This window comes from Macaca nemestrina, chromosome 1, assembly GCF_043159975.1.
Source record: "Macaca nemestrina isolate mMacNem1 chromosome 1, mMacNem.hap1, whole genome shotgun sequence".
In the NCBI taxonomy this organism is placed as follows: domain Eukaryota; kingdom Metazoa; phylum Chordata; class Mammalia; order Primates; family Cercopithecidae; genus Macaca; species Macaca nemestrina.
Genome location: NC_092125.1, coordinates 121,985,178 through 122,001,258, shown reverse-complemented (window position 1 = coordinate 122,001,258; position 16,081 = coordinate 121,985,178). Strand labels below are relative to the sequence as shown.

The following is a 16,081-nucleotide window of genomic DNA, read 5'->3' as shown; positions in this document are numbered from 1 at the left end:
TTTAAATGTTGGCCTTCTTAATGAGGTTGGGAAAACCTCATGAAGTATATATCCTCATGAACTATATATCCTCAAATTTCATGAACTATATATCCTCAAATACGTTTTCCAAGTTGCTTCCTTTCTCTCACTGTCTTGCAAAAATGCCAATGAGTCATAGATTTGGTCTCCTTACATAATCTCATATTTCTCAGAGGTTTTGTTCATTCTCTTTTTCTTTATTTTTGTCTGACTAAAATGATTCAAAGAATCAGTTTTCAGTCTCTTAGATTATTTTCTCAGTTTGTTTTATTCTGTTATTAATACTTGTGATTGTATTATGAAATTCTTGTAGTGAGTGTTTCAGCTCTATAGCCCAGCTTGGTTCTTTCTTAAAATATCAGGACTTTAAGCAAGTCTGAATACATTCAAAGGGCCAAAAATTTGAAAGATATTCACTTTGACAACAGTAAAATTAAGCTATTTGCCATTACTTTCAATGCCAAAAACAGCAATTTATTTTGCACCAGTCTAATAGAAATCAGTGACAAAAAAAAAACTTTAAAAATACTCTAGGTGCACACACCCTTTCACACTGCTGCTGCTGCTGCTGCTAATGTTCCATCTTTCCATCTTTCACATTTCACCTCTTGTATCACTTTATTGAATTCTTAGATTGGGTTTTAACTTTCTTCTGAATCTTGATGATATTTGTTTTTATCCAGATTCTGAATTCTATGTTTGTCATTTCATAACATAATTCTATGTTTGTCATTCTTAACCAGCCTGGTTAAGAATCATTGCTGGGGAACTATTCTGATCATTTGTAGGTAAGAAGACATCTGACTTGTTTTTATTATTATTTTATCTTATTTTAAGTTTGGGGATACATGTGCAGGATCTGCACGTTTACATAGGTAAACATGTGCCATGGTGGTTTGCGGCACCTATCAACTCATCACCTAGGTATTAAGCCCCACATGTATTAGCTATTTATCCTGATGTTTTTCCTCCCACTACAACCCCAACAGGCCTTGGTGTGTGTTGTTCTCCTCCCTGTGTCCATGTGTTCTCATCATTCATCTCCCACTTATGAGTAGAACATTTGGTGTTTGGTTTTCTGTTCCTGTGTTAGTTTGCTGAGGATAATGGCTTTCAGCTACATCCATGTACCTGCAAAGGTTGCACTCAGCTGAGATCACACCAATGCACTCCAGCTTGGGCAACAGAGTGAGACTCCGTCTCAAAAAACCAAAAAACAAACAAACAAACAAAACTGTAGTTTTTATCTCTGATAATACTCCATATCTTAAAATCTATTTTCCCTCAAAATAATATTGGCCCACTGGCTTTTCTATAATTAACATTTTTATCAGCATCAGTGTATCCTTTTTTGAAACTCTACGTCCTTATGTTTAAAGTGCATTTTTTAAAAACACAATATAATTGTCTTATATTTTTGATACAAGAAAAAAGTCACAAATTTTTAATAGGTACTCCTATCAATAAATTATGTATATTTCCCCACTTTTTTCTACTAGGATAAATTTTATTAAACATTACAAGAAAAAAGTTTCAAATATGCACATCTTTCTTCACACAATAAAGTACTTTTGCTTTGATGCACAATTTTATATGTAATTTTAAATCCTCCCAAAGTTAACATACTTACCAGTATTAAAAATAATTACCTCATGTCCTACAATCTCTTTTGAGCTATAAGTGTGTGGCTGTGTGTGTGTAATTTAGGCTAAATTCTAAGAGCAGTCAGTAACCCTGATCAGAAATTCACGTTCCCATTGTTGTCAATTCACATTTGATCAGAAAGGTTGCATTCCACAGGCAGCTTCTGCAAGGCTTTAACTATCTTTATCTTAGATAAACACAAAACATTTGTCTAATTAGCATAATGAATAATAGAAGTATTTTTCAAATAATGACTGATTAGCATAATAGATGACAGAAGTATGGATCAAATGGTAGATCTACTTTTACTTTTTTAAGGAATCAACATACTGTTTTCCATAGTGACTGTAATAGTTTATATTCCCACCAGCAGTGTAAAAGTGTTCCCTTTTCACCACTTCCATGCCAAAATCTATTATTTTTTGAGTTTTTAATTATGGCTATTCTTGCAGGAGTAAGGCAGCATTGCATTGTGGTTTTGATTTGCATTTCCCTGATAATTAGTGATGTCGAGCATTTTTTTCATGTTTGTTGGCCATGTGTATATCTTCTTTTGAGTATTGTCTATTCATATTCTTAGCCCACTTTTTGATGGGATTGTTTTTTTCTTGCTGATTTATTTGAGTTACTTGTAGATTCTGAATATTAGTTCTCTGTAGAATGCATAGTTTATGTAAATTTTCTCCCAGTTTATGGGTTGTCTGTTTGCTCTGCTCATATTTACTTTGCTGTGCAGAAATTTTTTAGCTTAATTAAGTCCCATCTATTCATCTTTGTTTTTGTTGCATTTGCTTTTGGGTTCTTGATCATGAAATCTTTGCCTAAGCCAATGTCTACAAGGTTTTTTCTGATGTTACCTTCCAGGATTTTAATGGTTTCAGATGTTAGATTTAAGCCTTTGGTTCATCTTGAGTTGGTTTTTGAGTTGATTTTGCTGAGAGATTAGGATCCAGTTTCATTCTTTTACATGTGCTTTGCCAACTATCCCAGCACCATCTGTTGAATAGGGTGTCCTTTCCCTACTTTATGCTTTTGTTTGCTTTGTAGAAGATCAGTTGACTGTAAGTATTTGGGTTTATTTCTGCATTCTATATTCTGTTTCATTGGTCTATGTGCCTATTTTTATACCAATACCATGCTGTTTTAGTGACTACAGCCTTATAGTATAGTTTGAGTTTGGGTAATGTGATTCATCCAGATTTACTCTTTTTGCTTAGTCTTGCTTTGGCTATGCAGGCTCTTTTGTGGTTCCATATAAATTTTAGGATTTTTTTTCAGTTCTGTGAAGAATGATGATGATATTTTGATGAGAACTGCATTGAATTTGTAGATTGCTTTTGGCAGTATGGTCATTTTCACAATATTGATTCTACCCATCCATGAGGATGGGATGTATTTCCCTTTGTTTGTGTCATCTATGATTTCTTCAGGCAGCGTTTTGTAGTCTTCCTTGTAGAGGTCTTTCACCTCCTTGGTTAGGTGTATTCCTAAGTATTTTAATTTTTTGGCAGCTATTGTAAAAGAGGTTGAGTTCTTGATTTCATTCTGAGGTTGGTCACTGCTGTCATATAGCAGTGCTACTTGTATACATTTATTTCCTATCCAGAAACTTTACTGAATTCATTTATTAGATCTAGGAGCTTTTGGGATGAGTCTTTAGGGTTTTCTAGATATACAATTTTATCATCAGCAAACAGTGACAACTTGACTTCCTCTTTACTGGTTTGAATGCCTTTTATTTCTTTCTCTTGTCTGATTGCTCTGGCTAGAACTTTTAGTACTATGTTGAATAGAAGTGGCAAAAGTGGGCGTCCTTGTTTTGTGCCAGTTCTCAGAGGGAATGCTTTCAACATTTTCCCATTCAGTATAATGTTGGATGTGGGCTTGTCATAGATGGCTTTTTTTTTTTTAACCTTAAGTTATGTCCGCTTTATGCTGATTTTGCTGAGGGTGTTAATTATAAAGTGATACTGGATTTTGTCAAATGCTTTTTCTGTGTCTATTGAGATGATCATGTGATTTTTGTTTTTAATTCTGTTTATGTGGTATATCACATTTATTTACTTGCGTATGTTAAATCATCCTTGTCTCCCTAATATGAAACCCACTTAATCATGGTGTATTACTTTTTTCAATATACTGTTGGATTCAGTTAGCTAGTATCTTGTTGAGGATTTTTACATTTATGTTCAACAAGGATATTGGTCTCTAATTTCTTTTTTTATTATGTCCTTTCTTGGTTTTGGTATTAGGGTGACACTGGCTTCACAGAATGATTTAGGGAGGATTCCGTCTTTCTCTATCTTTTGGAATAGTTTCAGTAGGATTAGTACCAATTCTTTGAATGTCTTAATAGAATTCAGCTGTAAATCCATATGGTCCTGGACTTTTCTTTTGTTGGCAATTTTTATATTACCATTCCAACCTTGCTGCTTGTTATTGGTCTGTTCAGTTTCTATTTCTATTTCTTACTGATCTAGGAGGGTTTTATATTTCCAGGAATTTATCCATCTCCTCTAGGTTTTCTAGTTTGTGTACATAAAGTTGTTCATAGTAGCCTTGAATAGTCTTCTGTGTTTCTGTGGTATCAATTGTAATATCTCCCATTTTTTTCTAATTGAGTTTATTTGGAATTTCTCTCTTTTTTCTTGGTTAATCTCACTAATCGTCTATCAATTTTTTTTATCTTTCAAAGAACCAGCTTTTTGTTTCATTTATCTTTTGTAACGTTTTTGTTTTAATTTCATTTAGTTCTTCTCCAATCTCTGTTATTTCTTTTCTTCTACTGGGTTTGGGTTTGGTTTGTTTTGTTTCCCTAGTTACTTGAAGTGTGACCTTAGATTGTCTATCTGTGCCCTTTCAGACTTTTTGATGTAGGCATTTAATGCTGTAAACTTTCCTCTTAGCACCACTTTTGCTATATCCCAGAGGTTTTGATAGGTTGTGTCACTATTATCGTTCAGTTCAAATAATTCTTTAATTTTCATATTGATTTTATTATTAACCCAATAATCATTCAGGAGCAGATTATTTAAGTTCCATGTATTTGCATGGTTTTGAAGATCCTCTTTGGAGTTGATTTTTAATTTTATTCCACTATGGTCTGAAAGAGTACTTGATATATTTTGATTTCCTTAAATGTATTGAGACTTGTTTTGTGACATGATATGGTCTATCATGAAGAATGTCCCATGTGCTGATAAATAGAATGTATATTCTGAAGTTGTTGGGTAGAATGTTTTGTAAATATCTGTTAAGTCCATTTGTGCTAGGGTATAGTTTAAGTCTGTTGTTTCTTTGTTGACGTTCTGTCTTGATGACCTGTCTAGTGGTATCAGTGGAGTATCGAAGTCCCCCACTATTATTGTGTTGCCATGTATCTCATTTCTTAGGCTTAGTAGTAATTGTTTTATAAGTTTGGGACCTCTAATGTTAGGTGTATATATACTTAAGACTGTGATATTTTCCCGTTGGACTATTCTTTTATCATTATATGATGTCCCTCTTTGTCGTTTTTTATTAAGTGCTTTTGCTTGAAAATCTGTCTTGTCTGACAGGAGAATAGCTACTCCTGCTTGCTTTTGGTGTCCATTTCCATGGAATATATTTCCCACTCCTTTTCCTTAAATTTATGTGAGTCCTCATGTGTTAGATGACTCTCTTGAAGACAGCAGATACTTACTTGGTTGATGATTTCTTATTCATTCTGCCATTCCATATATTTTAAGTGGAGCAATTAGGGCATTTATATTCAATGTTAGTATAGAGATGCAATGTACTATTCTATTCATGGTGCTAGCTGTTACCTTAATACTTTGGTTTTCTCTCTCTCTCTTCCTCTGTGTGTGTGTGTTATTGTTTTATAGGCCCTATGAGATGTATGCTGTAATGAGGTTGTATTTTGTTGTATTTTGAGGTTTATTTCAAGATTTAGAACTCCTTTTAGAAGTTCTTATAGTGCTGGCTTGGTAGTGGCGAACTCTCAGCATTTACTTTTCTGAAAAATACTTTACCTTTCCTTCATTTACAAGGCTTATTTTCACTGGATACAAAATTCTTGGCTGATAGTTGTTTTGCTTAAGGAAGTTAAAGATAGGACCCCAAATCCCTTCTAGTTTGTAGGGTTTCTGCTGAGAAATCTGTTAATTTGATAAGTTTTCCTTTATAGGCTACCTCATGCTTTTGCCTCACAGCTCTTAAGATTCTTTCCTTTGTCTTGACTTTAGATAACCTGATGATTATGTGCCTACGTGATGATCTTTCTGTGATGAATTTCCTGGGTGTTCTTTGAGCTTCTTTTACTTTGATATCTTGATCTCTAGCAAGGCCAGGGAAGTTTTCCTCAATTATTCCCTCAAATAAGTTTCTAAACTTTTAGATTTGTCTTCTTCCATGGGAATGCCAATTATTCTTAGGTTTGGTCATTTAACATAATCCCAAACTTCTTGGAGGCATTTTTCATTTCTTTTATTCTTTTTTCTTTGTCTTTGTTGGATTAGATTAATTAAAAAGCCTTATCTTCAAGCTCCGAAATTCTTCCTTCTACTTGTTCAATTCTATTGTTGAAACTTTCCAGCGTATTTTGCATTTCTCTAAGTGTGTCTTTCATTTCTAGAAGTTGTGACTGTTTTTTATTTATGCTATTTATTTCTCTGGATAATTTTTCATCCATAGTCTGTATTATTTAAAAAATGTTTTAAAGTTGAATTTCATGTCTTTCTGGTGCCTCCTTCAGTAGCTTAATAATCAATCTTCTGAATTTCTGGCAATTCAGAGATTCCTTCTTGGTTTGGATCCATTGTTGGTGAGCTAGTGTGATCTTTTCAGGATGTTAAAGAACCTTGTTTCATCATATTACCAGAATTTACTTTCTGGTTTCTTCTCATTTGGTTAGACTATATCAGAGGAAAGATCTGGGGTTCAAGGGCTGCTGTTCAGATCCTTTTGTCCCATAGGATGATCCCTTGATGTGGTGCTCTCTTTCTTCTCCCTAGGGATGGGGCTTCCTGAGAGCAAGACTGCAGTGATTGTTATTGCTTTTCTGGGTCAAGCCACCCAGCAGAGCTACCAGGCTCTGGGCTGGTATGGGGGAGTGTCTGCAAAGAGTCCTGTGATGTGATCCATCTTCAAGTCTCAGTCATGGATACTGGCACCTGCTTCAGTGGAGGAAGCTGGGGAGTGAAGTGGGCTCTGTGAGGGTCCTTGGTTGTAGTTTTGTTTAGTGTGCTCATTTCCTCGAATGCTGGTTGTGCTAGCAGTGAAGTGGTCTTGTAGACAGACTAAGGACCTCTGGTTAGCCAGGATGTTACAGACAGTGAAATTAGCTATTGTTTTCTCCTTTCTTGGAGCTGGGTTTTTTTTATAAGTTGCTGTAATGGCTTGAGTACATTGGCCTCCAGCCAGGAGGATGCACTTTCAAGAGAACATCAGCTGCCATAGTATGGTGGCATACAGGCTTGCCCTAAGGTCACCAAGATAAGTATTCAGGTTTCCCAGATGATGGGCAGGGTCATAGAACTCCCAAGAAATTATGTCTTTTGTCTTCAGCTACCAGGGTAGGTAGAGAAAGACCATCAGGTGGGGGCAGGGTTACGCATGTCTGAACTCAGACTCTCCTTGGGCAGGGCTTGCTGCAGCAGGTGTGGGGAATGGGGGTGTGGGCCTCAGGCCAACAGAGTTATGTTTCCAGGGAGATTATGGCTGCCTCTGTTACATCATACAGTCACCAGGAAAGTGGCAAAAAGTTGGCAGTGACAGGCTTCACTCTGCTCCCACTCAGCCAGCAAGGCCAGTCTCACTCCCACCATGCCTCACCAGCAGCACCAACCCTATATCCAGGAAGCTGGTGAGCAGGGCTGAGATCTTGTTCCAGGCTATAAGCCTCCCTACCAAGAATGCAAGCAGGGCTTTCAGGTCCCACCTGTCCCCACCTGCCATGGCTTCTGTGCTCACATCTGCACTTCCTCTTCATCCCCCCAGCACCCCCCCCTCCCAGATTCAGCCCAGAAAAATTCATGCTCAGTCAAAATTATTACAAAGTTCAGTTGGGAGTTTTCTTTTTTCTGTGGTCCTTCCCCAGTTCCACTGGCAGCCCTCCCCAAAAACTCAGGTGAGATAAAGTCAGAAATGTCTTCCTTGAACTTCCCTGGGGACTAGGAGTTCTCACAGGGCTCTTCCCACTGCTTCTTTTACTTTTATATTTCACTCGGGTTTCTAAGTTTATTTCCGCTCTAGGTAAGGTTAAATCCTTTTCCCATGATCTGGATTTTCAGGTTCCCCAGGGAGGATGTGTGTTCAGAGGTGAAATTTCCCCCTCTCACACTTTGGGCACTCACAGTTTTTTGGCTGTCTCATGGAGTTTGTAGTGGCAAGCCACTTATTTCAAAGGGTCCATGAATTTTTTTGTTTTGCTGGTATGTTCCTGCAGTAGTTCTTCGAGCAAAACTTCACAATGTGAGTCTCCGCATGCTGTTCTGTCCATCTGAGTGGGAGCTGCAAGTTAGTCCTGCCTCCTGTCTGCCATTTTTTTCTCCCCTTAACAGCACTTTTTGAATCTGGGCCACTATCCTTTGTTCAATATAATGTGTCAAAAGTGAAATATTGAATTTTCAAGCCTTGGCTTCAAGATGCCTTGCAGGTTATGCTCTTGCATTTGGAATACACAGAGCCATAAAAAGAAGCTAGGTAACTTCAGCTGCATGAAAGAACCCATTGAGATCAGTGCAAGAACATTCCAATTAATCTTCATACAAACTAATGGCCCATAGAACTTTTGAGGATATAAAATTTTTGTTGTTTCAAGCTAAATTTGGGAGTCATTTGCTATGCAGCCAAAGATAACTGAATCAGAAAATGATACCTGGAAACTGGGTGCTGCACAACAAAAAATAAAATGTTTCACTGGCTTTGGGACTGGGCAATAGGTAGAGGCCAAAATGTAGTGAGGAAAATGCTATTGGGACTGGGAAAATAGTGACTCATATATGTAATATGAAACAATTAGCAAAACTGGGCATCTGAATCCAGCGCAAATTGTTACATCACAAAATTGTAAGCATATAAAATAACTGCTTTTTGAAGCCATTAAGTTTGGGATGGTTTGTTATATAGCTATAAATGACTAAGACTAATTTTGACAATATCTTTTAATTGGCATATTTAGTCCATTTACATTTAATGTGTAATTACTAATTTGGCTGGGTTTGTATCATCTTGTAATTTTTTAATTTATGCAATCTATACTTTGCTACTTTTGTTCTGCCTTTCTTGTTTTCTTTTGGATTAATGAACTTTGTTTAGCATTTCATTTTATTCCCTCCATTGGACTTTTTAGTTCTACTTCTTTGTGTGAGTGGGGAGAGAAATGAAGAGAGGTTTTTTTTTCTGTTGCCTACAGAATCTTGGAAAATAGAAAATACACTTAATAATTTGTGAATCTAGGAAGATTTATAGAAAGACTGTTGCAAGAATCAACTAGCTTCTTACATCTTCATAAAAGGTACAGAAACAGAGAGATGAACTAACAAAAGAACCATTTTGTTTTCAAACAGAAATCAGAGAAAATAAAAAGTTCCAAGGACTTACTGTGCTGGAAAATAAAGTAATTTCTTATCTTTTATCTATTCAGCTGGTAAACTATTCTCAAAGTGAGAAATAGGCTCAGGATACATATTCTCGGCCGGACGCGGTGGCTCAAGCCTGTAATCGCAGCACTTTGGGAGGCCGAGACGGGTGGATCACGAGGTCAGGAAATCGAGACCATCCTGGCTAACACGGTGAAACCCCGTCTCTACTAAAAAATACAAAAAACTAGCTGGGCGAGGTGGCGGGCGCCTGTAGTCCCAGCTACTCGGGAGGCTGAGGCAGGACAATGGCGTGAACCCGGGAGGCAGAGCTTGCAGTAAGCTGAGATCGCCCCGCTGCACTCCAGCCTGGGCAACAGAGCGAGACTCCGTCTCAAAAAAAGAAAAAAAAAAAGAGTGTGATCCTTTGCTAGAACCTCTGAGAGATTAAGCCAGTTCTTAGTAGATGTTGTTGGTCACTCAAAGTGTTCCTAAGAATATTAAGGTCATGTTTCAACAGCAACCTGATATACCTACGCTAAACAGTAGTCTGTCTCAGAAAAAAAGTATGGTTATTGCTATTGGGGTATGGAATAGACCCTAGTAGGACTCATTGCAATCTACTAATTTTTTTTAGACACACTACTAGAAAAGACATTATCAGTTTAGATTAAAAGGGACTAAGATGGTTCAAAATGAAAAAGGAATCTCAGACCCCCACATTTGTATGAACAGAAAGCATACTAAGAAAACTATTTAGCTGCAAATATAGTCAATTTCTTCTAGAAAAGAAAAAAATGTCTCAGTTGACAGAGCCCAGAACCCAGATAACAGAACCAAGTTCCACAGAGAGCTATGGAATAGGGAACTACTCCAGAAGCAGAACCAGACCCCAGTGACAGAACATCTCTGGCTCAGTGTAGGGAAATCTAACATTTGCCTAGTGGAATTTCAGAATAGCTGTGGGACAGCAACTGCTATAGTTTTCTCATTTTATTGGCAAGTGCCTATTGCAGTTATCATCTCCCTGTCTCACTATTGTAAATTGGTAGTGTGTATGGCACATAAGTTGTCTTTTTAGTTCAAAATTCCTGTAATTGAGAAGAGCCACACTTAAGGAGTTATGCCCCAAAAGGCTCAATGATATCTACACTCAGTGCGAATCACTAGATTATGGATTTTGAGCCTGATGCCATAATTAGATGACACCTTGTGTTTACTTGGACCAAATATGCACATTTTGCATGTGGTAAATAGAAATTATTTGTAGCCATAGTGCAGACTGTTACAGATTGCACATGGCTACAAATTCTTTGTAGCATCCCCTATCAATAGATGGAACATATTTCTCTACTTTTTAAAGCTGAGATTTTTTTCTTTAAGATGCAGTCTTGCTCTGTCACCCAGGGTGGAGTGCAGTGGCACAAACACAACTCACTGCAGCTTTGACCTCCAGGGCTTAACCAATCCTTCTGTCTCAGCTTCCCAAGTAGCTGGAATTACAAATGAACACCATCATGTTGCTCAGGCTAGTCTTGAACTCCTGGGCTCAGTAATTCTCCTGCTTCATCCTCTCAAAGTGCTGAGATTACAGACATGAACCACTGCACTCTGGCAAAAGCTGAAATAATCTTATGATTTGCTTTGACCAAGAGAAAGTGATACAAGTGACACAGTTAGACTCCTAAGCCTACTTCTCAAGAGGCCTTGTGGCTCTTGTCTATTTTGAATAATTCTGCTGCATTTCAAAGCAGCCTGAAAGAGTCTCAGAAAGATATAGCCCAATTGACAGCACCAACTGTCAGATATGTAAGTCAGTCCACATTAGCTCATATAGCCCTAGCTCAGGTGTGAAATGTCTGCAGCTATATGAATGTCCACAAGTGAAACCAATGTAAGAACCAACCATCTGAACCCAGTACAAATTGTTAAATCACAGAATTGTAAGCATATAAAATAAGTGCTTTTGAAGCCACTAAGTTTGGTGTGGTTTGCTATATACAGCCATAGACACCTAAGACTCATTCTGACAATATCTGTCCCGTAATTGGCACACTCAGGGTATTTATATTGAATGTAGTTATTAATTTGGCTGGATTTGTGTCTATTGGCTGTCTGTTTTTTAAAAAAAATTGTCCCATCTCTATTACTTTATTCTATCTTTCCTGTTTTCTTTTGAATTAATGAAGATTTTAAAAATTATTTTATTTTATCACCCTCTATTGGATGTTTTTAGTTCTAGTTCATTGTGATATGGACAGAAGGCAAGAAAATACTGGGTAGAAGAGGGTGGTTCCCTGGCAAAGGCCCTACCCTCAAGCCTAAAAACCCATGGCCTTAAATGGGAACAGGCATTCCTGTTTTCATGCCCAAACGTTGCCTTTTGGCCTACATATCCTGTACACAGATAAGTCCCAAACACTTTTGTGTTCATCTCCACGAGATATGAACAGAAGAGCAGAAGAGCAGAGGAGCAGAAGAACAACACGGTAGAGAAGAGAAGAGAAGGAGCATCTGAACGTTGAGAGGAGTTCAGCTGGGGACAATCAGAGAGGAGATTGGCCTCAGGGTGGCCAAACTCCAGGGGAAGATCAACTTTCCATTCCATCCCCTTTAAAGCTTCCCATCCATCCCACTGAAAGCCACCTCCACCACTCAATAAAGCCCCCACATTCGTCATCCTTCAAGTCCATGTGTGACCTGATTCTTCCTGGATGTCAGACAAGAGCCCAGGTGTCAAGAGGGCACTGAGCTGGTTAACACCTAAGCCATCGGCAGGTGGCAAAGCTAAAAGAGCTCACTGCAACACATGCCTACTTAGGCTTTGGGAGTTGCAGGTACCCACCCCTAGATGCTGCCATGGGGCCAGAGCCCCAAAGTGCTCGCCCTGGCTCCTGCACCTGCCAACTGCATGCTCCCCCACTCATAAAGGGTTTTGAGCGCAAGGCAGCTGAACAGACAAGCCACACCCCTGTCACACATCCTGAGAGGGGGATCAGGGAACTTTCCTGTTTCAGCTATATTTTTTTAAAAAAATTATTGATACATTATATTGGTACATATCTATAGGGTACATGTGAAATTTTGTTACATACATGAAATGTGCAATGATCAAGTTAAGGTATTTAGGGTATCCATACGTCAAGTATTTATCATTTATATTTGCTGGAAAGACCAAGTTATCTCTTTTAGCTATTTTGAAATATATAATACATTGTTGTTAACTATAGTCACCCTTCTCTGCTATCAAACATTAGGACTTATTCCTTCTATTTTATTGTATATTTGTATTCATTACTCAATCAATCTTCATTTCCTTACCCATGCATCCTTTCCAGTCCCTGCTATCAATTGTTCCATTCTCTATATCCATATGATTAACTTTTTTATCTCCCATATATGAGTGCAAAAATGTATTTGTCTTTCTGCACCTGAGTTATTTTACTCAACATGGTAACTTCTAGTTCCATCTATGTTGCTGCAAATGACAAGATTTCCTTCCTTTTTATGGATGAATAGTAATCCACTGTGTATATACATGACATTTTCTTTATCCATTTGTCCATTGGTGGGCACTTAGTTTGATTCCATATCTTGGCTATTGTGAATGGTGTTGCAACAAACATGGGGATGCTGGTATGCCTTTGATATGCTGATTCCTTTTTTTTCGATAAACACCCAGTAGTGGAGTTGTTGGATCACATGGTAATTCTAGTTTTTTGAGAAATCTCCATACTGCTTTCTTTTCTTTTCTTTTCTTTTCTTTTTTTTTTTGAGACAGTCTTGCTCTTGTCACCCAGGCTGGAGTGCAATGGCGCAATCTCGGCTCACTGCAACCTCCATCTCCCTGGTTCAAGCAATTCTCCTTCCCCAGACTACCAAGTAGCTGGGATTACAGGTGCCTGTCACCATGCTAGCTAATTTTTTGTATTTTTAAAAGAGATGGGGTTTCACCATGTTGGTCAGGCTGGTCTCGAACTCCTGACCTCAGGTGATCCACTTGCCTCGGCCTCCCAAAGTGCTGGGATTACAGGTGTGAGCCACCACACCTGGCCCTCCATACTGTTTTCTATAGTGGTTGTACTAATTTACTAATTTATATTCCAAACAATAGTGTATAAGAAAGAGTTCTCTTTTGTCTGTATCTTCATCACAATCTGTTAATTTTGTCTTTTTAATAATAGCCATTCTAACTGGGGTAGGATAATATTTCATCATGGTTTTTATTTGCAGTTTTGATTATTAATGATGCCAAGCATATTTTCATATATCTGTTAGCCATTTGTGTGTCTTCTTTTAAGAAATGTCCATTTATGCCCTTTGATTATTTGTTTTTTTATTTGTATAAATTGATGGCAGTACAGGTGTTGCTTTGTTACATGCATAAATTGCATGGTGGTGAAGTCAGGGCTTTTAGGGTATCCATAACTCAATGTACATTGTACCCATTAAGTAATCTCTCAATCATACCCCATTCATCCACTCACCACTCCAATTCTCTTGCTATCATTGCACATTCTACGTGCATGTGTGCACATTATTTAGCTCCCAATCATAAGTGAGGATATGTGATATTTATTTTTATGCATGTGAATCTTTCACTTAAGATAATGGCCTCGAGTTCCATCCATATTGCTGCAAAAAGCAAGATTTCATTCCTTTTTATGGCTGAATAGTATTTCATTGTCGGTATCATATTTTTTAATCCAATCATCTTTCAAAAAACTTTTATTTTAGGTTCGGGGGTACATGTGCAGATTTGCTATATAGGTAAATTGCATGTCATATGAATTTAGTGTACAAATTATTTCATCACTCAGGTAAATAAGCATAGTATCTGATAGGTAGTTTTTCGATCTTCACCCTTCTCCCACTGTCAACGATATCTAGACTTGCTGCAAAGGCATGATCTCATTCTTCTTTATGGCTGCACAGTATTCCATGGTGTATAGTTACCAAATTTTCTTTATCCATAGTAACATTGGTGAGCATTTAGGTTGAATCCATGTCTTCGTTATTGCAAATAGTGCCACGATGAACATACACATGCATGTGTCTTTAAGGTAGAATGATTTAGATTCCTTTGGGTACATATCCAATGGGATTGCTGAGTCAAAGAATTATGTTGTAAATTTTTTGAGGAATCACAAAATTGCTTTCCACAATGGCTGAACTAGTTTACATTTCCACCAGCAGTGCAAAAGCATTCCCTTTTCTCCATAAGCTCACTAGCATCTGTTATTTTTTGACTTTTTAAACAGTAGCCATTCTGACTGGTGTGAGATGATATCTCACTGTAGTTTTTATTTGCATTTCTCTCATAATTAATGACATTGAGCATTTTGTCATGTACTTGTTGGTTGTATGAATGTCTTCCTTGGAAAAGTGTCTGCTCATGTCCTTTGCCCACTTTCTAATGGGGTTGTTTTCTGCTTGTAAATTTAAGTTTCTTATAGTCTGGATTTTACACCTCTGTTGAATGCATACTTTCCAAATATTTTCTCCCATAATGTAGGTTGTTTACTCTATTGATAGTTTCTTTTGCTGTGCACAAACACTTTAGTTTAATTAGGTCCCATTTGTTAATTGTTGTTCTTGCTGCAATTGCTTTTGGCATCTTCATCATAAAGTCTTTACTAGGTCCTACAGCCAGAATGATATTTCCTAGGTTACCTCCAGCATTTTTATAGATTTTGATTTTAGATGTAAGCCTTTACTCCATCATGAGTTATTTTTTATATATGATGTAAGGAAGGGGTCTGGTTTCAATCTACTGCCTATGGCTAGCCAGTTATCACAGCACCATTTATGGAATAGGGAGTCTTTTCCACATTGCTTGTTTTTCACAAATTTTGTGAAATATCAGACGGTTGTACGTGTGTGGCATTATTTCTGGGCTCTTTATTCTGTTCCTTTAATCTATGTGTCTGTTTTGGTACCAGTATTGTACTGTTTTGTTTACTGTAGCTTTGTAGTATAGTTTGAAGACTGATAATGTGATGCCTCCAGCTTTGTTCTTTTTGGTTAGGATTCTCTTGGCTATTCAGGCTCTTTTTTGGTTTCATATGAATTTTAAAATAGTTTTTCTGTCCTTCTGTGGAAAATGTTGGTACTTTGATACAAATAGCATTGAACCTACGAATTGCTCTGGGCCATATGGCCATTTTAACAATATTGATTTTTCCTATCCATGAGCATGGAATACTTCTCCATTTGTTTGTGTTGTCTCTAATTTCTTTCATCAGTGTTTTGTAATTCTGGTTATAGAGGTCTTTCACTTATTTGATTAGCTATATTCCTAAGTATTTTATTCATTTTGAGGCTATTGTGAATGGGACTGCATTTTTGATTTGGCTCTTAGCTTGGATCTTGTTGGTGTATTAAAATGCTACTAATTTTTTTTTTTTTTTTTTTTTTCTAAACGAAGTCTCGATTTTCTGCTCAGGCTGGTGTGCAGTGGCATGATCTTGGCTCATCACAACCTCCACCTCCTGGGTTCAAATGATTCTCCTGCTTCAGCCTCCTGAGTAGCTGGGATTACAAGTGTGTGCCACCACACCCGGCTCTTTTTTGAATTTTTAGTAGAGACAGGGTTTCACCATATTGGCCAGGCTGGTCTTGAACTCCTGACATCAAATGATCCGCCCACCTCAGTCTCCCAAAGTGCTGGGATTATAGGTGTGAGCCACTGTGCCTGGCGTATGCTACTGATTTTTGTACACTGATTTTGTACCCCAAAACTTTGTGGAACTTGTTTATCAGATCAAGTAGCTTTAGGGCATAAACAATGGAATTTTCTAGGTATTTAATTATATCATCTTCAAACAGAAATTTTGTTCTCCTGGCTTCCTATG

General features: G+C 37.5%; 1 long non-coding RNA gene across 1 annotated transcript; it reads left to right on the top strand.

Annotated features, from left to right (window-relative positions):
- The first annotated feature begins 7,516 nt into the window (after positions 1-7,516).
- Positions 7,517-11,769, top strand: LOC139363228 (uncharacterized). Its single transcript, XR_011623185.1, has 3 exons — positions 7,517-7,774; positions 9,062-9,163; positions 11,635-11,769. It is a non-coding gene; the product is annotated as an uncharacterized lncRNA (long non-coding RNA).
- The last annotated feature ends 4,312 nt before the right edge of the window (positions 11,770-16,081 follow it).